Consider the following 25,522-nt stretch of genomic DNA (forward strand, 5'->3'; position numbering starts at 1 on the left):
GTTTTGTTTCGTTTCAGCATAATAGCCTGCAATCCAAGTGTTTTAAAATGAGTATTTGAATACTATGCAAGGTGTGTTTGAATGGACACATTATTTTACTGCTTTCCTCTGGAGCATTACATGATAGGCTGTTTCAGAAAGAACCTGGTCATTTCTCATGAAGCCTCAGAGGAATTACCAGAACTTTTATACTTCTTAATATGCACCGTGTGTGCAGCTTATCCAGCATACAGCAAGAAACAGGCAGTAATCACATCAGTTTAGTCACTATCTTTGTTTCCACTGTGATGATCTAATCATGACATCTGCTCAATAAAAGGCTGGCCTGTGAAAGGTGATGCTGAACTCCTGCCACACTGCACCTATTACCCTGGGCTAAAAGCAAAATTCAAATCCTCTCTCATGTGAAGAATGAGAATAAGACTCAATTTCTGATAATTTAAGGACAACATCAGTGTTCTGTTTGGTGCTTTGTATAATCATCTTGTGCTTTGAATGACCATTTGCCCTTCCACACTGGCAGCAGTGTCAGTCCTCCCTGGCCTGTCTTCTCCAAGTTTGTACTCACTGATCTTGAACCAGCCTTCCACAGAGCATGGTTTTCAGAGTAATGTGTGCTTTGGGTGACATTTTCAGAAGCACAAGAGGAGCTTTTGTGTTGGGCTGTGTACATATCTAGATGTCAACACAGAACACAGCAAAGTGGTATGCCTTTGGAATAGATAAGTCCCATTCTCAAATCTTGGCTCTTAAGTGCCTAAACCATTTTTGAAAAATATGATTAGGTGATTTTGTAAAATGTAACTTGTTCAACCGCTTGGTTCCTGAATGAGGTCAGCTGCCTGGTATACACAGAAATTCTGACACAGTAGCACATGTAAAGTGCATATTTAGCCAGTAGCATCCTTCCTTCTGTATTTAAATTACAATTTCCTGTAGGAGACAGGAAAGATTAGGGGTCTGTATCTCACTTCATTTACCCAGACACAGAAATGCAAGGCAATATTGTGAGAAGCTACATGAAAAAATACCCATCACAAAAGATAAAAGACTATCAATTTAAAAACTGCCTGTTTCCTCAGACAGAGGGACTTTGTGATGGAAACACTCTGTTGTTGAGGAAAAAGCATACACATATACGTAAACATATCCCACATAGTCTGCGACTCACTGCTTTCCTTCTAAACATAGAGCATGTTATCAGCATTGCTGTATATATCAGCAGCTGAGTGGCTGTTCAACACCATGTTTATCTAATGGACCATAATAAACAGAGTGAAGGAGTACAATAGACAGTGAACTGTGTTCTGAGCTAGTACAAGTCTCTACTCTTCTCCAAATGGGGAAAGGAGGGGGTAAGGGCATTACACAAGACAGATCACACGGCTGTTCAGCAGCCGCTGAACTGTAACATAAAGGCCTTTTTTAGATAAATAATGAATCTTTTACTCTATTCTTAGAAATGGAAGTCTCTAGAGCTGAAGCACAATGTCCCACAACTGCTTCTGGCATCTGTTTTTCAAAGAGAGGATTGGACCATTTATAAGGGGATCCATTTTCACAAAAGTCTGCTGTGTTGTAGAGAGAATTCATCTCTTCCCATCAATAGATCCCATCCACCCACAAATTTCAGCAAGGCAATGAATTTCAACACAGCGTTTTGGAAATGAACTAGCCAATCTGAGGCAAATCATATCTTCCTTGGTCCTCTTCCGATTGTTCTACAGGATGTTATAGGAAGAGTATACTCAGCAAAAGGAAAACTATTATCTACTGAAAATCCTGGGGTGTAAAAGACTTCCTTCTCCAGTTTTTTAAACTTTATAAATGAGAACTCTTTCAGAATTTAACCTCATAGTTTTCTGAGTTATGGAATAAAGCAGATGACATATTTCCTATATACATGCAGAAGCTTAAGAATTTCTTATAAACTGAGTATTTAAAATGTTTGATGCATAGAAGGCCCCGCTAGTCATAAGATAACCACAGCAGTTTGAGAGGAGATTTTTTCTTACACAATAAGTAATGACAGTTTACTTCTGTAGCCTACCTCAGTTTCTGATGAAAAACTCCTTTGGAGAAGCACCTGTACTGTGAACAGTTTATCCCTTAAATTATCCCCTTTTTCCTAGCTGTGACTTATTATCATATGGTTCATGAACACTATTAATCTATATTTTTTTTGATGTTGGTTTTAGTTCAAAAAGCACTTTAAACTGTGGTTAGTTCATGACCCAATCATGACAGATTTCACTAGTTTTTTTTCGGAGAGCTATGCAGGTGTTGAGTGCATCCCTGAAGCACCTAACCCAAACTTCTCAGCCAAGTGAAGTTCACTTCACTGTTTGACAAATACAAGGTTTCTCACTAGGAAAGAGGGAGTTGGTCATACTCAAACACATCTGCAGCAAATTCTAGGCAGGAAGAGGGAGTGAAAGGAGATGGAGAGGCAGGGACAGCCTTCTAGTAAGGTTGCTGCCAAAATAAAAACTTTTGGAGGAGGGGAAAAAGCACGGGTAACATGACTGAAAGCCTGAGTGTACAGCTATATATCCAAGGGAATTGACAAGGTTCAGGTAGGATAAAGTACATTCAGTGTCTGGCTTTATTGCCCTACTGGGAACTTTATTGCTACAGAGAGGATGGAAGTAAAGACAGGCTGAAACTGATGGGCTATGATATTCAGGGAAGAACCCTGCCTGGGCAGGAGTGCAAGCAAATCTTTAAAATGACTGCGTGAATGCTTATGAATTTCTTTGCCTCACTTTTCATCTTTATAATGCTGAACTTTATGAATTTTAGAAAGAGCTTTAAAAGGTAATAAGTAAGCATTACTTGATATACCTGCTTCACGGATAGTTTAACTAAGACTCGGGAAAGCAAAGGGCTTTACTCCTTTTGTGAGAGGAAAGACTGGCAGGAGCATAACAATATGAAGGGTATTTGGGAATGCTATTTCAAGTATCCTAGAAGCAAAACTACATAGTGACACCAAACCATTCAGGAAGCTATAATTATCTACTCTGTTTTGGAGAATACTTGTGACAAACCAGCCAATGTTGCAAGTGGTGGCTTCAGATAAGAAAAAGAGTTAGTAAAATTCAAGCTTCAGCAGAAAACTATAGATGAGTCACAACCAGGGTTAAAACTGAAACAAAAACCCACATTGCATTAAGATCCTTCATTAAGATAAACACCCAAAATACATATACACAGTACCTATTGCCTCCTACCAGGAACAGTTCACTATTTTCCTGATGATTTTATATATGCACCCCCTGGGGATACAGCTGACTGCTAGCAATTACCCTTGATACACCAGCAGGTATTTCCTGAGGGGAAATGACAATCCTAATAGCTAGTGGCTGGTAAGCCTCCAGCTGATGGAGCTAGTTTTAACTCCTGACAGACTGAGGCCTGCCCATACACCTTGTCATGGGTACTTTAATGCCTTCTTTGGAGGGGACTGTAGTTTCTAATTTATTTTTTTTCTAAAAAAAAAAGGAGAGAGAGAGAGGGGTTTTATAAGTACAAAGTTCTGCATCTCCCATTTCCATCTTCTGAGTGAACAGGAGAGTGTGAAGTTCTCTGAGTATACAATATTGCAACTGGTGAGAAGGAAGAATCTACATGAGAGAAGTAATAAGAGAATCCTCAAATCTTCCCAGATTGGATTTTGAAAAGTAGGTAAGACTGTGTCTGTGCAACACTCTAGACTCAAGTGGACTTAGCTTCCCTACTGCCAGATTTGCCTTATGTCATAATGGCTTGGTCTCCTCAACACCCTGCCATTCCCAGGAACAAATAGGTAAGCCAATATTGGCCATCCTATGTAACTTCTCTCCCTAGACCTGGCAATAAGGGGCTGATCTCATCTGAATTGGGTTACTAGTGAAATCTCAGTTCAGACCCTTGCCCAGGAAGCAAAAGACACTGTTGGTGTTCAGGGAGCTAATTCCCACTTGGAAATGTGAACCAATAGCAACAACTATATTTTATTAAAAAGAGAAGAGAGATTTCCTAACAAAGTAAAACATCTGGCTGCTATGCACTACCTAAGTCATGAAGTGCAATAATCTCACAGTCTTCTGACAAAACTGCACTGACCAGTTGCTTCCTCATTCCTGCAGTAACATCTTCCCATTTTGAGACTGTCGAAATGTCACACATAGGAAGGTCATTTCAAGCTGCTTCTACTCTTCTGTCTTCCTCTTTCCCACCAGCCTCTCTGCTAGCTCTGTCAGTTAACTGACGACTGTTTCTGTTAGTTTAACTCTTAATAAAAATACATGTAGCACTAAGAGAGCTACCAGTCTTCTCACATACACAAAATTCTTAAACAGGTTCTCCTGTTTCTCAGCTTAACAAGAGCCACTTCCATAGTCTTTTCACCTCTAACTTTCAGGTACTTATGCAAAAAACCGTTGTCTTTAGTATGGTTACTCACCTAACCATAACTAGATAATTAACACTTTCTAACACAATACATGAAATATATGAAATAGCTTAGTCTCAGGTTGGGTCCTGTCCACTCTCCTTGCAAGATGCTGACAGGAAGTCCTACTTCCAGGGCTGGATTCATAGTGAGAGGGACAGTTACTGGAGTACATTTTGTTTAGACTTTTGCTTCCAATTTTTCACAGAGGTTGTTTATGAAGCAGCCAGGTATAAGAGCCCCCTCTTCCAGCATTGTATAGATAAACCACATTGAGTTCAGTAAGACTTTTAATTCTCAGGCACTTCGCTCTTCTGGAAATTCCTCTGTTAAACCTCTAAGGGTGACCATGAATGAATGTAAAGCTCAAACACTGATGACTTTGGCACCAGCCTATGTCTGCTTTCGGGTTTATAAAACTTAAACCCAGACAGTTAAGAGGAGGAGAGGAGAGGAGAGGAGAGGAGAGGAGAGGAGAGGAGAGGAGAGGAGAGGAGAGGAGAGGAGAGGAGAGGAGAGGAGAGGAGAGGAGAGGAGAGGAGAGGAGAGGAGAGGAGAGGAGAGGAGAGGAGAGGAGAGGAGAGGAGAGGAGAGGAGAGGAGAGGAGAGGAGAGGAGAGGAGAGGAGAGGAGAGGAGAGGAGAGGAGAGGAGAGGAGAGGAGAGGAGAGGAGAGGAGAGGAGAGGAGAGGAGAGGAGAGGAGAGGAGAGGAGAGGAGAGGAGAGGAGAGGAGAGGAGAGGAGAGGAGAGGAGAGGAGAGGAGAGACTACTACTACTATTTGGTCCTCCATTGCAGGGATAAACAAAAGCATAACTCTCATAATCCTTCTATTTAAATATTTTCCCAAAAAAAAATAATAATATACATATTACATACATGTATCTATATGTATACATATATTGGAGGCATGAATAAAACAAACCAAATCCATATCATCTGACAGTTGTGAAAATTCAAATCCAGGTAGGTATAGTATGCAAACCTAAGGTATTATATGTATGGCTTTTGGTGCCCATTATTAGTTAATAATAATAGAACAAAATATTTAGCAATAAACAGGGATTAACTACATTTTGTTGGCTTTTGCTTGTTACTGTAAATCAACTTTAGTCTGCTGCTTGCTCTCTTTGTTTACTTGAAATGTTTCTGAATGCTTTGCTAGAGACAAGCATTCTGATGTTGTTGCCAGATTTTTGCCAGATTGAAAATATGCATAGCTTATTTTCCTTTTAACGCTGCACAAGAACAGTATGTTTCAGGCCTCATTTTGCAATTCCTGCAGGTTCTCACTGATTACTTTGTGTAAGAAACTGTAGTGCCTATATGGTCAAAGTGCAAATCATGACCTTACTGTGCAAAATTTCACCAGTTTGCATAACTTCCTCAATATGTGGCTCTGAATAAACCATACTATATCATTGCCTTCAACACACAGTTTAGAATTGCAGCTAATAAAGACATAGGCACATACCAAAGCTTCCAAATATTTGCTCAAAAGGGAGCCAGAGAAGCAAAGTGTACATCTAGAAAGTGTAATGCATTATACAATTATCCATCCTTTTTTGGTAAAAGACTACTGACTACTAAAAAACAACATTCTTCGGTCGAACGTGCTTTGAGTTGAATGCACAATGGGCTATGTGACTCAAACTGTCAGTTTTCATATTATGTTATGAGTAGTCTAGTCCAGCTCCCACAATCTTGCAACTCAAGGTTTTTTAGGTAGCCTTAGAGAGTGCATGCCTGAAACAGAAACCTGAAAAGTAGCTGAGCATTTGATGTTAGAGAATGGGATGAAGACCAAAGTAGAATATTAGCCAACAAAAAAGGAAGGATGTGACTTTTGTGCACTGAGTAAAATGTGAGCTGTTGCTCTTCCTCTACCACTCCTTGCTATGTTCTTCCTTCCTGGATCAGGAACTCACCCTCTTCAGGCCATTTATTGAACAAGAGATGTCTATGTCTAAGCAGGTTTTCACAGAGTATGATTTAACTTTCCAAATGATATCTCCATACTCCCCAACCTGGCTTTAGAGCAATGTAGAATGGATATCAGGCCACCCAGTAATAGTTTGCCTTGATGCTTCTGATCAGTTGGAAGTTTGCCCCTTTCTTGCTACCTCAATCTAGTATTGCATTGGCAAGCACAGAGCCAGTCTTTACTTTTTGTAAAGATATATGCAAAGGTAAAGGTTATGGGAGGGATGCACATTAAGTTTAACAGATTGATTCAAAATGAAATATTTACAGAATATTTAAATTACATTTAGCTTAATATTTGGATGTAGACTACAGCTGTTTGTTTTGTTTTTCTGCAAGTACTAACAATCTTTTCTCACTGGTCTCCAAAAAATAAAAATAAAAATAAAAATAAAAATAAAAATAAAAATAAAAATAAAAATAAAAATAAAAATAAAAATAAATAAAAATAAAAATAAAAATAAAAATAAAGGAAAAAGGATTGATAAAACATACATCTTAGAAGAAATGGAATGCAGGAATGAAAACTAGAATTTCTTTAATCTTCTGCCATCATTCAAGTCTTCCTGATCTTAACTCCCGGCAGTATTCACATCAACCTCATCAGACCCAAACACCCGCACTGAAGAAAACTGGTCTGGACTATTATAGCGGCAAAGCTGTTGCACTTTCTGAAAATGATTATTTATAAATGTCAATCTGTAGTACACATGTGGTAATTGTTACTCATTCTCTTCCATGGAGCTGAGCAGAAATAGAGGGGATACTTTTACAAAGAGGAGGAAGTGTACTCTCAGGAAAAAGCAGCTGATGTTTGACCACAGTAATTTAAACATCATTCTGGTGTTTTGGGCAACCGTCCATCAAAACACAACTAACATATACCATAATTTAAAATAACACAATGAGGTAGAGAAGGTAACATTTAATGAAAAAAAAGACACAATTAAGATTGGTCTCTTGAGAGAGAAATAAGGGATTTTGAAATAATCCATGTTTCTGTACATGGAATACAAAAGAATTTAAAACACAATTACTGGGCACAGAAAAGACAGCAGAGATATTAAATGCCAAAATGTCTGTTACAAACATGCATGGTCAGAGTGGCTAATGCCCACATATATTTGACATTTAGAGGTGAATGCCACTGATATATGTTGTATATGCAATCATATGAGTATAATTTGCAAGGGAGAAAGGGTATTAAGAGGAGTAAGATTAAATATGGTCTGCTTTTGTTGTAAACCATTATATTAGGTAAATTATGGAAGAGGAGGAGAAAATCTTTAGAGACGGAGGGCAAAAATTTGAGAGAAAGTTCAGTAACATGCATTAAAAGCTAATACAAATGAAGTCTGCACAGTTATTCCTTGAAAATAAAAGAATTGTCATCACCAGACTTCCACATCTATTTTCAATTTTATAGCTCTATGTGGAGTTATTATGCTGCAGTGCATTTCTTAATGACTGGATCATGTTCTAAAGTTCAGAATTACGGCATAGCATAAGAAATATTTATTTCTCCAACAAACTAAGGTTCATTGGTTCATAGTGAATACAGTTTCTATGTCAAACAACACCTTTCAAATCTCCTTCTTAAGGAAATGCAAAAAGAGTAAAAGGGAAACGAAAAGGAATGTACTTTTTTTTTTTCTCTGACTTGTTAAGAATTCTTTTGTGTTCAAGGTCTAAATAAATAATCAAATAATCATATTGGGGCAGAAGTCATATCAGTAGTAATTCAAGACAATACTAAATTTAGAAATTTACAAACAGCTTATAATAGGGAGGAGGCATTCAAAACAAAAAACACAATATTAACTAGTTGTTACTAAGTGTTCTCTCTGAAATAATAAAGACTTGAATTTCCTAAATACAAGCTGAACTACACACAGACGTGGCAGCTGCTTCTGGACATGGCAAAAGGTAATAAACTCTTGATATACATGGAAAAAAAAAAAAAAAAAAAAAAAAAAAGACCAATAGAAAAGCCATGTTAAGTTTAACCTTGATTTGAACAAAGCCTGGCTTTAACATGGGTGATAGATAAGAAAAAGGCTCTGTTACCACCTCACCCCCAGGGTGGGAAATCTCATTTGTTTCTGCCCAAGCATAAATAGGACAAGTACTCACAACCAGTTCACAGTTAACGGCTTCAGGCTGCCTTTGAGAAGTGGTTCCAGGTTGGTTTCCTTACCCAGTCCTCATGTGATAAAGTAACTTCATCCTTCTCTTTTTTTCTTCATTGCAGGGATAACCTCAGTTGCTCAGACAGAAAATGTTTTCTTCCTCCTTTTTTTAATCCTTTTTTTTTTTTTTTTTGTATCACCTTTTTTCTAATTAAGCAAACCTCTGATTTCCATGATCCACCACACAAAAATGTAGTGAATAACCAAATCATTTCCACCATATAAAAATAATTTATTTTCATTAAAAAAAAAAAAAAAAAATCTAGAAATGGCAATGAGGACTCCACAGAGAGGCAGAGCTCTTCACTCAAAGAGAATAGAATGGTACATATATTATGTACTCATAGCCAGAATTTGTCATTTCCTGGCAGTCATTGTAGTTATCATCACCCAAGAATTTCAAGAGCACTTTCTACAATGTCTCTGCACTCCAGAATACATTCAGGAATGAAGACATGAAACAATTCAAAGGGAAAAATATGTTACTCTTCCTCTGTACTAGAACAGGTGATTAATTACCAAGGAGAGATTTACACACAGCACAAAGCCATATCCAGCAACCACATCTTTCTTTGCAAAAAGTAGTCGAATGGTATTCTAAATATTTTTCATCTTTTAAGTCATCACATTCCTTTTTCCAGCATCTTCTACTACTATCTTTATCTAACGGTTCATTGTTCTTTTCCTATTCGTACTTCATTTTCAAATCCTCTTTCCTGCTCTGTGTTTAATATGTAACCTCTCTTCCTGGCAAATCTATTAGTGCTTTTCATCCAGTTGAAGCTCTTAGGAAACAGTTGAAAAAGTTTGTGTTGTTTTTTTTTTTTTTTTTTCAGAACCAAATGGTTGAGAACCTAATCCTATTATGACAGATAAATTATTTAAAATGAAAACAACAGTGCACCCAGAGCTTTTTGTAATGCTTAACTGAGACAGAACTAAGCTTTCACTGTTGAAACTGTGGAGTGAGACATTTCTCATTCATATATGTGTTCACACTTCCTCTTAACTTTCTCAGTGAATGTTCCAAAATAGAACATCCAAAATGTTCCAAAATAGAATCAAGGGCTAGGCAGGACAGGTCTTTCCAAGGAATATGTGATTAAAATAAATGCAGAATTCTCATGAAAGAATCATGAATTCTTCTCAGGAGATTTGTAGTTTTCTATTTGAATACCCCAAATTTGGATACATTTCAATTGTAAACCCAAAGTTTTGACTAGATTATTTGATACACCAAATTGATTTGTGTTCATTCACAATCAAACAGGAAATCTCCTTATTCTCCTCAATTTGTAAATCTTACTGGTCATTTAAGGATGAAGTATTGGCACAATTTTTCATAAAGCACATTAGAAATTTTACGCTTGAGATGCCAGTGTCAAAGTGCAAAATTTTTAGGCCAAAAGTGGTGAAGTAAATTCACTACACCAAGAAAAGCAAACACAGAGGCCACTGATTTGTTTAACTGACAAACAATATAAAAGAAAATGTATAAGTCCTATTATGTGCACAGGCAATATACCTGGAATAAGGTGTACTACATCATAATGTATTAAAATAGTAAAAAAAGACAGAAAAAAAAAATCAATAAACAAATTCAGGTTGTCATGTTATATGTCCTGTTCCATCAGGTTTCCTATTCCCTCTGGAGAGTGAATGCATGCTCTGACTACTGAAATTTCAAATAAATACTCTTGAAAAACAACAGAATCACATACTATTATTTCCATCGCACGGGTGAACTTAAGGGAAGGAACTAAATAGAAATAGAAAGAATCACAGTTCCAATAATCAATAACAATCCAAGCAATTCAGATTCTCAGCATAAATGTTGGAATGTGGGTTTTTGTTGCTGTTGTTTTAGTTTTTGTTTTGGTGAGAAGGTCATCTCATTTAATTTAATCGTGCATTTCTTGGACAGCTTTTCTACTTTAAAAATGAAATCTCAATGTTGGTATATTTTCTACAGTTTAGAAAATCACCCCGATTAGGAAAATAACATGCATGAATTTCGACCAGAAATCTGTCTGATTGCTGAGCCAAAACAAAAAACAGAGCATTTAGATTTTACAACTAGCTATGGAAGCAAAAGCATGGTTTCTCTGTTTATGTATAAAAGGATGCAGATCTAGATGGGGAACTTGGACCTACAAATATGTATCTATCACTGATATATTTCAAACAGGGATGTAGTAAATTTGTCCCATGTGTTTTCTCTGTTAATTGGTTTCTTCTATCACTCAGACTCCAAATAATGTTAAGTACCCAGTGAAGTCTTCATATGTTGTAAGACTTACCAAAACAAGTCTTTTATTTAAATGTTTCTTTCAGTAACTTGTGAAATTCCTCACCTGCATCTTTCATTTGTTAGGGAACAGGCACTGAGGAAGTGGACTGCACCAACTGATCATCTGCTTTGAAATTACAGACCATTTGACTGAGAATCTTGAAAGATATAATCTACTTTTCTACTGACCTTGTGGTTCCCCCATATGAGCCTGCCACCACAGTATCTGCAGCTAGGAATTTTGGCTGCCACTTCCGCCTATATTTTTAACAGATGGGTTCATTCATTAGTGTGCTTTTTGTCATGCCTGCATTTAATTTTCCTCTTTCCCCAACCTCAAAGACCCAACTTCAAATGCAACGCTTCCTCTCCCTGACAAGTGTCACCCTCCTCAGCCTTGCCAAAGCTGATGGCACTGAGACCTCATTCTGTGAGGATGAGGAATGCACGTGTTTGTCAGCCACTCCACACCAGCAAAAAGCTTTCTGTGAAATATGGGAGATCCTTCCTCAGTAAACTGGCAAGAAAATATTGGTTTTATATTCATAAAAGTATTGGTTGTTATTCAGCTTTTAAATTCCTTGCCAACTGAATGACAAACTAAATCCATCTCACTGAACAAGAGGTCCACCTTAACACTCAAAGTATGGGATTTTACTTGCAGGTACAGAAAAAAAAAAAATAAATATATATATATATATATCTAGGGTAACAAAATCTTCTTTAACTAAGGACTTTCAGGAGAGAGTTACAGAAGTAAAACTTCTGCAGCTATTAGTAATCTGACATGATGCTCTTTATTTAGGTCAAGTCTTCTGAGTGTCTGTTAGCCCTTTAATGATTTGCTAATATTTGTAAGTTTCCTTAAGGCTAAACAAATGAGGAAGCCATCTTGTTTCCACATCAATGGACTTAGCATGCTCTAGAAGATTACCGTGGCAACCAGAGCTAGTATGCCCAGTATGAAGACACCAGTGTAGGCCTCATTTCCTAAAAATGTGCTCCTACTGAGGTTACATCACCAATTAAAAAAGCCTTTTCTGTCCTCCAGAGTTTTGGAGATGCAAACAGAGTTGTCAAGCTGGTCAGCTTCTTTACCTAGGTTAGTCACTCTTGCTGACTGTCTAAATACAGAAAAAAAAAAAAAAAATCCAGCAAACCTGGAAAGAGGGATGCTTCTGGAATTTCATTAAGGACTGGATGAAACATAAAAATAACAATAATTAAAAAAAAAAAAAAATGTGGGGACAACAGTAATTCATGTTGTGAGTTGTAATTACTGAGTAAACAGCTTGAAAAAGGGGATATTCTCCCAGCCTTGGAAAACAGTCACAGTGCATCTTCTACAACATCAACATGTTTTGTCATCAGCCCTCTGTCAGTGTGTCTGAGTCACACACATTTGGTATAAGTGAAGATTAATTATAGATCTAATAAATAAAAAAGATGTGAGACTGTGGGATGACTTAGCTTTTAGGCATCATTCATCTTCTTATAAATGCCTTACTGTGACATATTTCAATATTAAAGAAAAAAGATCAGCTGTTTTCAAGTTGTCTTTATTAAAACAGAACTAAATTATATAAGGATGGTGCCTTTTATAGTACCATTAATTAATGAATTGTCTCACCAAGATATCTATTTTCTTAGCACAATATTATGGCAACAAAAAATTCTAACCAAAAATAGTTTGTAATCATTTTTTCCATACTGTTATACTGGTTTAGAGAAGTTGGCAAAGTAAATTAGTAGGACTACAAATATTAACAACAAAGTAAAATTTTGCTCAAAGTAACCGATTTGTAGGTAGTCATGAAACTATAAATCAATAACTGAACAAAACAGAAACAAATGTTGCAAATTGGATTCACAGTATAAGATCTGTCAAATTATTTATAGTTGTTCACATTCATATAAATATCTCTTATTGGAGAGTATCCATCACAAATCTCCAAAAATCCTTCAAACTCTTCAAAAATGCAGCTAAAACAACCTCAGAGCCAGAAGAGCAAAATATAAGTGTATATGTGTATATATATATGTGTATATATATATATATATATTATTTATATATTATGTTCTAATGTAATGCTAATCTTGTTTGGATAATCATTGACCATGCAGTGTTTTTCAGTCATAACCTCCTGAACAGTGGGAGATCCTAAGACACCCCTGTATTATTTTGCTTCCACTGAGCAAGGCAGAATCTAGCATTAACAGAATCTAGGCAGAATCTAGCATTAAGTTATCTAGCACCTAGCTAGATAACTTCATAACTCACGGGCAGGGCGGGTGATCTGTGCGATCTGTCATAAGACATAAAGTGAATTGGGGTTAACATACAGACCTACATTTTTTACTATATTCCAAGTTGAGAACACACTGGAGAAAGGTTGCTATTTGTACAGCAAGAAGTCCATGTCTATTCACTTTAAGATGCAGATAGGTCACTGTTGAAATTTTCCAAACCCATCTTCTACTGATTTCCATGAGAATGTCATATTACTGCTTTTAAGCCATATTTAAACAACTGAATGCTTTACTGATTTGTCTTCGTATCACAGTTCCCTAATACTCAGAACCCTAATTCAAAAAAAAATAACCACTTCTAAACTAAAAACAGTAACACCCACTCTATTATTACCTCTAGACCATCACTCAAAATTTAATTCTATCCCTTGCATTGAATGAATGTGATTCACTGTTATTGAATCTAGCTAGCCAAATACATTCTATTGAAGAGTTAGCTTGTAGATAAACTCAATAATTGTCTGCCTTAGCCATCAACAGTAAATTGTGGCTATGGTTTTGGCTCACTAGCTAATCAGCATTTCCTCTAACAGTTTCCTAGACACAGTGCTATCTAATTTGAGCTCATTAGTTTCTAACTCCTGAGGAAAACAAAGTGTAGCTATAAAAAAATGTGGCCCTCTTGAAAGGGCCAAATAAAAATTAAATTTGGATGCATCTGTTTCCATGCTGAAGGTACAAAAAAGACTTCTTGACTTAAAGAAAAATGCCAAATTTTTAAAATGACTTTAAAAGACTACATTTTGAAATTGATAGAAACAATATAGGAAATTTATAACACCATATAAAAATGATTGATTTTGACTTGTAATACTGAACTCAGCTGTGTTTTACTCATTCTCAAGAAAGATAAAGCAGAGATTGATAAAGTCCAGAGTAGAGGTAGAGGGAACGTGATATTTATGTCGGATGAGAGATTAACCCAGACAGGACAAGAGTAACAGGAGACTTGATGGAGGTGTACAAAATTGCTACTGGTATAGTAATAAACTGATCAATCTCTCCTTTTATTAAACTTGTCCCATCATATAACAACACGGTTGGAAATTAAAAGGCACTAAATTCCAATTACAAAGTAAAGTATTTACTTATGACTGACAAGGTCATTAAGTGAAATACTATGGATATAGTTTAAAAAGGAAGCTAATGTTACAACCATTAATACCTTTATAGACATGTAAGTCATCATAAAGGAGTACTACATCTTATGTCATGGGGTACATAGAAAATGCAATTTTTTCCTTATATAGTACCACTCACCTACTGACTTGGTTCACTGACAAGGATTTTACCTCCCTCGGAAACATCTACTGTCAGCTACTGCCAGTTTATTCTTTATAGGTTTTAATTTTGTTTCACTGTCCACGGGTTGTAATTATCTGAGATGCATGAAAATAACATTTTATCAACTGATTTGTATCCTTTTCCATTTGGCAAACATTGCTTTCTTGTGTGTGTTTTGAGCCAAGCTGAAATCAACACATCTGTTTCAGTTTAATATCTTCAGTTTATATAACAGGACCTGTGCAGTAATATAATTTCTTTACAGTTCTTTCCTAACCAGTGAAATCAGGCCAAAACTCCTATGACACTTTAGAATGTTATTGATTATAAGTAATCAAGGCCTTAATTACATATTTCTGCTAAAACACACCTTTAGTTATGCCAAACCACCTATCCCATTTCTGCCAGCATTATCAATTGCTTAAAAATAACATGCTTGTTTAATTGTTTGGAATCAGAAGACAAGGGCAAATCTCATTCCAAGAGATGCAGAAGTAACGGGCATTGCTTCATTTTACAAATTCTCAGTGATGCAGTATGCTACTTAAATAGCAAGGATTGGGTAGCAGTTTTGTCATCCTGTGATACCATGAATAGCTGCCACTGAAACCAAGAATCCTTTAAGTGACATCCATTTGTGAACTGCCTGAGGATACATGGATACAATTTGCTTTGAAGAGATCCAACAAAGCACAAAATTCCAGTCTGCTTCCAAATAACCAGCCCTTGGTGATAAGGGTCTTTGGATCCAAATACAAAAATTTGTCACCAATGTTCAGATGTTTCATCTGTGGTTTGAAATTGAATCCATACAAGAGTAAATAATTTAAAAGGAAAAACAGTGAGATTTAGACTCATGACAGCTTTTGTTCAGATGGTAGCATCCTTATATCAGGACCCCAAATGCATCCCTAGGTCTTGCCCTGATGGAGCCTGCCACTATCTCCAACCTGGTTGTGTTCAGACCCTGTGGGACAGCACCCTATTACAGAGTACCCTGCCTACATGGTGGTTAATCCTTAGCTCCTGCCTTGCCCTCCCTCAAGGAGTGACCTCAGTCTTGCAGCTCCCTGAAATCTCAGGTATGTATTTCTGAAAATTTCAACATGGGCTATATTACCTTAGTGATTTGCACCTGAGCAGACAATCTCTCTAACCTTCATCTCTATGTATCTACATGTATTCTGAGCCCAAGTCCCTGGCTGGGCTCTTCCAGAATGGTTTTTCACTAGTAACAACAATTCTGTTCATCACTGTACCCACCAACAGAAATTTTTCTGATAGTACTAAGGAGTTAAAAAATAGTCCCACAGTTAATTTCCAAATAGGATCCAAAAGTACAGCAGTTCTCCACTGCCACCCCCATTCTAATAGTTATTTTCAGTTCAAAAAATCTTTGAAAAAAAAAAAATCTTTGAAAATAGAATCAGTTTCCTCCTTCTGTCTCTTAAAACTCAGACTGGAAAAGTTCTTGGTTCATGCATATGATACGTACACTGGATCACCACCCAGCTAATTTTTTAGCTACATTGGCTCTGCTGGATTTCTCTTTCTGAGAACCATTAATCTTTCATTGTGGTAACACCACAAAGATGGTTCAGCTATGACTTAGGGAGATTCGTAGCAATACTTTCTAAGTTATCTACATGTATTTCATGAGCATTATATTCTCAGAGCCTGCTCAAATGCAAAGGGAAACCTCACTATAACTAAAGGTCCTAAATTCTTCATCCTCTGATCTCTCATTTGTCCACAATAAAGAATAATTCTGATCATAGGTGTGCAGTGACTCAAAAGAAAATTTAAGGTGACTGGGTTTATAAATTCCAAGAGATTTTGCTAGACTCAGTTATAAATCAGAGATTGTTATTCGCGCAGGTGTTTTGTACTGTGTTCAGTTCACATAGCTACAGCTGTAATGTTTTCAGTCCTACCTTAGGACCTACAAGTTCAAAGGATCCTGAGTCAACAGAGTTTTTCCTCCTATTTCACCTGAATAATTTGGAAAATTTTGTTTGCATATTTGGTACAAAGATGTCAGTTTTCCACTGTCCTCTTCCAAAATAATGGAATTCTGAATCTAATGTTTTGAACTAGAGCAAATTTGAAAACTATTCAACACTCTCTCTTTAGTGAAACATACTTTTCCATCTTTTACCTTTTTTTTTTTTTTTTTTCTACCAAAGCAGCAAGTACTGTTATCATGTTTTAGAACTGTGAGAGGTAAAAATGGGCAATAAATCCTTACATACTGGTATCTTATATTTTAATAGAGGAACAATTCCTCTTGAATAATAAGAAAAATAGTTTTCAGTTGGATGTCTGACAAAATAAATCTTTGTTCATTCTTACACAATGAACCATAAAACCCAAGTCAAGGAAAGAATTAAAATAGAATTGGTACTGAAGATACTGTTGCAGGTAAAGGACTTGGAAACTAGCTGAACTCATTTTCATGAGATTTCATTGAAACTCAAGACATTGCAGTCATGGAGAGGTTATCTGTCCTGTTTTTTCTTGATTTCAGTTCACACATTTTCAACTTCATCCTTTTCCCAGTCTCACTGGGAACTTCAGATCCAAATGATTTCAAAACTTCTGAGCAACTTCACTTGAAATCATTCTTCTGATGGAGCTCAACTAGAATTAAGAGTATTTCAACCCAATATCATGAACTATATGATATGAATATCATATTAGTTAGCATAAAATATGATCTTTAGTGACACAAAACATTTGAAAAAGAAGCATGCCTTGATGATCAAAGATTTGTCTGAGCTTTAGTTATGTAGGAGAAGATAGGTGTTGGGACAGGACAACTAACCATGAGACTTCTCGTGTATTTCATATAGGCAGTGGTTGTGACAAGTAGATTCTCATTTAACACAGCATATGATCCTGAAGCTCTTACAGACCTTCGTAATGCCACCAAAGTCCATCACATCACTCATAAAAGGGATGAATGTAAAAGCAGTTGTATCTGAGGTTTTATGTAGATCACAGATAACAGATCATAGATACAGCTAATCAAATAATGGCAGATAAAACTGACAATTTGCTGATCAGGAGGACTAGTAAAAATGTGTTAAGTGTTGGGAATTGTTAGAAAAGACAGAGAGAGCAAAACATAAGATGTTATTATTCCATTATTAAATTAAAATGTATGGTGACTGACATTTTGCTTGTAGTATGATGTGTTGGATCCCTATCATAAAATACAAGACCTGGAAAAAAAATCAAAACAAGGAAATATGGGAAATCAAATGAGTGGAATAATTCTTATACAAGACACAGATAATCAGACTGGGGCTTTTCAGCTTGAAAAAAGGGATGCCTGAGGGACGACATGACAGAAGTCTATAAAATCAATGACATGAAAAGGGTGAATAGGAACTGAATGTACTTTGTTTTTTCCTCAATACAAGAACACTTGCTAGTATAAAACAGGCCATATAAACAACACAATTCCGAGAAAACCTAGTTCAACCACCTACCTCAATATTCCACAGAAGCAATATTTCTTTTTAACTGAATAAAATTGTGTCTGAAAATCTGTAAGTCTGTCCAGTGAGTACAGCTATGTGAATGCCATCAGATAGTTTCTAAACATTGGTACAGGTTTCTAAATATGAATCAGGTGAATACTCAACTACAGCTTAAACTGAGAACTGAAACTTCCAAATTAATTGTATGTATTTCCTACTTCCATAATATTTCTGTAGTGTGGAAATGTAAACAGTCTCTCAGTCCACTAAAAAACAATTTTTGTCATACTTTCTAACAAATCTCAGACTTATGGTGACATTCTGGTAAAATTGGCTACCAAAATTAAAACTAACTTTCTGGGAAGCTTTTTGGGTCCACCTGGGGATGTGGTTTGACTGTTTGGAAATCTGCCTTTGTCTTCTGCTGCACAGTAGTGGAATATTGTTCTGTTGATGTTGTCTGATGGTGATTAATATGCATCACTATACAGTGGACCAACAAGGGCTCTGGAGCCTTCACTGCTTACCAATACTGAGAAAACTAGTATTCTGCCAAACCTTTACAATTAAGCCATATTAACCATGTGACAGCATAGTTGAAAGTGCACTGTCAAGACACAGTTGGAGGTTATATGACTGGAACAGTTATGCCTATTAAGAATTAGGAAAAATCAAATTAAAATCAAATTAAAATCTACGGTGGTATTTCGAACAAAATGAGATATTTCTTATCCCAAAGTACAGTTAAAGTGTGCCACTTATTGACACAGGTTATTATGCATACCGTGATTCATGGTTTCCAAACATAGTTAACTAGACTACTGGAATAACATGTCATTAAAAGCTATTAAGCACAGAGATAATACCTGTGGTTAGAGAAAAACATGAGTTACAGCTTGCTGGAAGTTCAGAAACTATAACTATAGAATTGCCTATTACTCATAAAAAAGTTGGTATTCACATTTGGTCAGTTAGATAGTGCTTTAGGTAGATCTTTGGCCCAGCCAGCTGTGGCTATTGTTATGCCTTGCCTTGACCCTTTCAATATTCCTCCATGTTATGTGACATCCTGACATCTCCTCTGCTTCTATCTATTCTCATTAGTATAGAAAGATAGAAAGATATCCTTCTTGTCAGAAAGATAGAGCAGAGGGTAGCCACTTTTTTGCTGAACACCCCAATGGGTTGTGCCCTACAATATCACTGTAACTTTCTTCAGAATTATTTCCAAATTAGAGCACTTCCAGAACATAATCAAATTTCTGTATTTTGCAAGAAGAGCTCTGCAGTCAATTGCACATCTGTCCAGGCAATTGCTTCCTCAGAGACAACTATTCCCTAAGTAGACTGGCTAGTCCATCAAAGCCTATAGAATTGTGTCAAGCTGTGGTTTGCCTTGGACAACCTGCTAACAAAAATATCATTAATAGTTCCTATTGTTATTACTATTGCGAAAAGTTTGGGTGGTCCTCTGGCCTCCATGAATATCCTCTATGATCTGCTTTTATACATCCCATGCCACCTTCAAAAATGGTCATGCTTCCTGCCTGCAATATTATACACAGTATTTCCTTTATTAGCCAATCATCTTTATTTTGTTTTGTTGCCTCCCTGATGTTTCGTGACCAAATGCAGTCACAGAAGTTACCTATCTGTTTCCTTGGTGGCAGGGGAGTCCTACAGGAGCATCACTGCTCTATCTGGCACAGAAAGAATCACTGGAGACACCTCTAGCCCCAAGCCCATAATAAGGTGAATAACTGAGGTTTAGAAGTTTTGAACACCGCTTTAAGAACTGGCAGCTTTTGACTATATTTACAAAGTTGTGTTAAATGCATGTATAGATGCTAGGCATGTTGCTGGGCTACAGAGAGGAAAACTGAGAACAAAGATAGATAAATAAACCAATAATATTAGCTAGAAGAAAAACTACCTTAAGTATGTTCAAAAGATCTTGCAAAAAATTACAATGTCCCATTTCCATGATAAACCTAAAAGCTGACCCCCATATTGGTTTTGACAAAAAAAAAATAATAATAATAATAATAGGTTGGTATCAGCCTATCATTAATTCCTGTCAGGTAGAAGTTTAGGGGAATAACTTGGTTTTTTCAGCACATAATATTCATCTCCTAAAATTCATCTGCTATATTTTGTTCTATCCAGTTTGTAAAAATGTGATGATTCGTTACAGTAGGTCTATATGTCAATATCTGTATTTGAATAATATAAACTTGCAAGTCGGTACATCTGGCTTACTCTGATATCTATTTATTATTTAAATTAATCCAGCTCATCAGATTTATGGATCAATATAAATGCAAGATAGTGTGTAAATACGGAGTGGGTCGGGGGTGGGGAAGTTCCTGCTAAAAACAGATTCAGAATACAAGAATTACTGGAACTGGTAGTTAGCAAAAAGGGTCAAAGTTTGCCAGTGGCATAACTAATAGATATTTAGAGGGGTGGGAGTGAAAAAGAAATTTAAAAAGTTTAAAAAGAAACAGTAAAGTATTTTGAATGGTAAGGCAGCAAATGCCTTGCAGCTGGAGATGACAGGAGAAAGACATTATTGTTGAACTGTATAGCCTGTATAGCATGTAATTGCTACAGAAATCCTAAGATCTTATTAAAAAAAATAAAAATCTATATTTTTCATTTCAGATTTCAGCTTGGAAAACATTCCCTCTACCCATATCAGACTGGCCATACTAGTTGACTCTGTCACTGTTAGTGACTGCTGTGGGGAAAGCCATTTATGTCCTCCATGGCAATGAGTTAACAATGACTTGATAATGCTCCACCACCTGATGCAATCAGCCTACTCTCCACGCATGGCAAACCAAGCCTGAACTGTGAAATTGCATCCTCTAAAATTGTAGATGTCCCTGCAGAATAACACTTCATTGAGAGTTTACAACTGTTTTTGCTGACTTGGAGAATATTTGTATATTTTCTCTTCTAGAACAGTTTTCATACAGTTATTTTTTTTTCCTTCAAAGGCCACATTAGAAAATATAAATGGTAATTATGTAAAACATGTAAGGTTAGGGCTGAATCACTCATTTTGGTAACTTTAGAAAGGCACTGTAGTAGAAATCCAAGCAGATCTGGAAAATAAAACAGAGCACCTATTTCCAAAATCAGTTTCACCAAAAACATGCGGCATGCAACATATACAAATTGGTTGCATTCATGGAACATTTCAATAGTAATGAATTTCTTTCACTATCTTCAGTTGCTAGAAGGGCTTATGTTATACAAGATGGAGTAAACAAATCTAACAGGGTTTCTCACACATGAATCCAGACCCTATGAGATGAGACAGAACTCGTTGGCCAGGCAAACCCACTCTAGTGTCCAGATCCAGTTTTGTCACTTTTGATACCAGAGTTCTTTCATTTTCACAAATACATTTCACTTTTCAAAGAAAGAACCATCAGGCCTAGCAAGATACCTGGAGAAAAGATAATTTTCAGGTATTAAAATTTACACTACTCTTGCTAGATGACCTTGAAGCCTTTATCTGGAATTATTACTTAGAACAATTGTGATTCTATATTGTCTGTTCAACTTTCAGCAATCCTGAAACAAAATGGAATATAATGATTTTTTCATCCTATTCTTCCCACCATTTATGGAAGTACCGAGGAACCCAACAGTGAAGCATGTGGTATTCAAGGCATGGTGCAAAGTGAAAACAGTGGCAGAAGTAATGATGATCCTGCAAGCCCCTCTCACTCTATACCTACTTTTTTTATTTTTGAGGCATAACTTGAGGCTTGGCTTAAGCCTGCAGAGAACCTTCAACTTCTGATACCTGGAATGATGTTGAGGAAATATAGTAAAGATACTCATACAGCTGTTGAATCTAGCAAAATAATCATATGTAAAAAAAAAAATGTACTGAAGATAATGAATCTGCTATTGTTTTCAACAAAGCTTACTGGCTGAGAGTCGCAGCCTGCAAGACCTCTATGACATACCATTCTGGTGCCTTCTATATAGATTTTGAATGCAGGTGCTACAATTCTGATTGCAACATTGAATCTGATTCATGAAACTGCCTGGGCCACAGGGTAAAGTTTCTGTCTTCTGTCTGTACCCTGATACAACCTCTACAGTGTTTTGTTGATATGTTTGCAGAGTATGGGGAGCTACTAATGTTATTTCAAATATCATCTGATTTCTTAGCCTTGTTTTTATTCTCTCATTCCCCAAAGTCATTTAGTCACCAGAGAAGTCCAATTAAAATACTTATAAATTGCAGTTCTTTTCATAGTTGGAACAGATCCTACCTGTGTTAAAACTGAAATGTAATCTGATGCTCTGGTTACCTAAAGGAGACATTAAAAATCCTGTCCCTAATTCTCATTCTTATTACTGACACAAGCCATCAAAGCACATCTCTAGGATATAATGTAAAGACTCTGGGGACTTGTTTATATTGTCTTGGTTATTAGCTCCCTTGGGGGAAGCTGACTATAATTTCCAGGCAACTTCAGTGCTAACTTTATTTAAATCTGAAAATTTTACAGCAGTGACAATAGAGTGAAGAATGAACACAGAGCCCCAGAAATCTTTGTCCTACATAAATTTTGGAACTTAAAATGTCAGTAAATTTCCATGCATGAGGAAATATTCACACACTGCTATGTTTGCCTTAACCTAATTCTATGAGATAGAGGGGAGCAAGCAGAGAACTTCCAGGATTTTCAGGACTTGAAGACATAAATAATACAGACTGTATGTATTTGGCAGGAAGCCTTGTTTTGGAGGGTAAAATTAGTCTCCATACAGAGCATCAACATCAGCCCGAGCAACACTGATGTACCAGTTAAATCCTATTGCAAGAGTTTTGTTAGGACTTCAGAGGGCTTTATTTTGGACGCTTTGAGTTGGAGAGATTTTAATTCTCAGTGATTTCTTTTCTTGCCAAGGTTAATTAGATCCAAGCTTTGGTTTGTTTTGTTTTTCTGAGTTGGAAGGTAATTTTCACTTCTTTTCATCTCATTGTAATGTTAAGGTATTCATCTGAATTTTGAATAGTAAAGAAAACCATGAAAAATCATGGGACTTGCAACAGTTTTATGTATTTTGGCAATACTAAGAACAGATTGCTGCCAATAAACTGTTTGAGATAGGAACTAATTGGAGTCATGTGGTTTTGGACTGATGTTGAGGGGGGAAAAAAAGGACAGATATTAAACACAGTTCAGACAGATTTTCTTCATACCAAGTTGATTGAAATGTGAAATTTACCATATGGTCCATATACGTAAATATGTTTCATCATAATCTACAGCACAAACAACTAGTGATGTGGACTCAGAAAAGAAAGCTAGATTCTGAATGCTTTAGGAGGTTGGTAGTATTACAAGGAGAAAATCTGAGTGGAATAAAGCAGAAATTATTTTTATATAGTGTCACTACCCAAAGGGTCTGATCAGTGCACACTGTACTCAAGTGACAATCCCTACCACAGAGGTTACAATCTAGCTCAGGTTATTGATGACTAAAAGTGTTACTGACAGCTGAGGGTAAACTAAATGAAGTCTTGGTGGTTTCAATCTTTTTATCCATACAGGACTACAAAATGTTACATCATTCTCAGCTAATAAACCTCTCCCTAACTGATATCAGCATTTCTACCAGTTATGGAAGATATGAGATGAAAATTGAGATATAAATACATGATGAAATTATGGCTGCACAAGTTACCTCCCATCAGCTGAGCAGTGGTATGCATGATAATGCAAATTAGCTCACAGTCGCTAGGGCTGAACTAAAGAATATATATTTCACAAAGAGTAGACTCAGAGCATGTGCTTAAACTATCAACAAGTTGATGGTAGTTGATGCCTCACAAGGTGGTAAAATACCGTAGTTAATTTATATGTGTGACCCTTGATTTATATTAATGCTAGAGCTATGATCAGCAAGATTTCATTAAAACACAGCATATGTTGGTATAAATGGGACCTAACATTAAATGTGTAGGCATGAGGAAATGCTCACTCTTTCAATGTTAGTCTTAATCTAATTCTTGAGATACAGGGGAGCAAGCAGAAAACACTAGAAAAAAAAATCTTTACTGTGAAGGTTGTCAAAAACTGGAACAGTCTTCCCAGAGAGGTGATTAATGCCCCTTGCCTGTCAGTGTTCAACAGGCATTTGGACAATTCCTTCATTAATATGCTTTAACATTTGGTTAGCCAGACGGTTGGACTAAATGACCTTTGAAGGTCCCCTCCAGCTGAATTATTCTGTTCTGTTTTACTCTACTCTATTCTACTCTACTCTACTCTACCTTACTCTACTGTACTATAAATAGAGTCTTTCTTTATACAAGACTTTCATCAAGTGGATGCACACTTAGAGCTTGAGGGTAAAATTTCAGGCTGAGACAAATTTCAAACTTTTGAAGAGTGGTAAAGTTGCCCTAGGAGGGCAAGAGATCACTGCTGCATAAAATTTTATTAAGGTCAGAATTACAGCCAGTTTGCAAATGGGTCTTCTCACCATAAAAAATCATATTTGCAGGGCTTTATAAACAATGATATTTAGTTCACATGCAGAAGGCATACCTTACTAACTCATTCACTAAAGTGGACATAATTCCCTAGGACAGTCAAATGTACATCTTCCATTAACACAATATTCATTTTTAAAAGACAGAGAATCCAAGCATAAAAAAATTTTGGAGATCAAGAAACATAAACATGCAGTAGGTGTGCTACTGCATAGTTCTTCATTGTGCTACTGAACATTTATTTTCAAGTGTGATTGGTGTTGTTCTGGAACATTTTAACTAATAAACTGTCTACTCTCATAACAGAATTTCGTAGTGACAAATATGACAATAATTAGCATTTAGGACAGGAGATTTGATTGACAAATTCCTACCCACAGCAAAATCTATTACTAGTAATATTAAGCAGCAATAACTTAATTTTTTTTTTTCATAACATATTGCCATAGTTCTCCTGAATTTTCAGCACATAAGTACTTTTAGTAAAGCCTGAATTAAGGAAGTGTTCTGAAACATCTGAATCCCACCTAAGACTGTGATTTTTATATTTTCTGGGAGAAAAAACTCTTCCCATTTCTGGACAAAGGTTTGTGTGTGTAAAACACTGACAATCCGAGCTTGTCTTTGAAGGAAGAAATTTTTTTGAAGGAAGAAAATTTGACAGAACTCTTAAATTTGATTTTGTCTATACTGCACAGTTTCCTTTTCAGTCAACACACAACATAGAAGATGCTGAGCTCATTGACCTGTGCTGTTCAGAGGAGCTTATAGTTCAAACTGCTTACCTGGTTTAAGGACTGTTCAAATTCTGGAATAAGTGTGTTAGCTTGAATAAACCAGTGGTGGCTCTAACTTAACATAACAATGAAGACATGGTGTCTTTAAAAGTCAGGCTACTTGTAAATGAAATCATGGCTCAGATAAAGGAGAATTCTGCAATATGGGCTAGTAAATGGTGGACCCACACATTAGTGATGGAGCTAGAATTAAAGACAAGGCAAGTAGTTTTATAGGAAG

The 25,522-nt window shown here is 36.4% G+C and overlaps 1 long non-coding RNA gene across 1 annotated transcript in view; it reads left to right on the plus strand.

Annotated features, from left to right (window-relative positions):
* The window catches only part of LOC311435176, a 50,624-nt gene extending 28,283 nt beyond the window's left edge, over positions 1-22,341 (plus strand). Inside the window, exon 3 of the long non-coding RNA XR_014691977.1 lies at positions 21,554-22,341. This is a non-coding gene — a long non-coding RNA (uncharacterized lncRNA). The remainder of the gene's footprint in view (positions 1-21,553) is intronic.
* The last annotated feature ends 3,181 nt before the right edge of the window (positions 22,342-25,522 follow it).

Source organism: Aythya ferina, assembly GCF_964211825.1.
Source record: "Aythya ferina genome assembly, chromosome: 3".
NCBI classification, from domain to species: domain Eukaryota; kingdom Metazoa; phylum Chordata; class Aves; order Anseriformes; family Anatidae; genus Aythya; species Aythya ferina.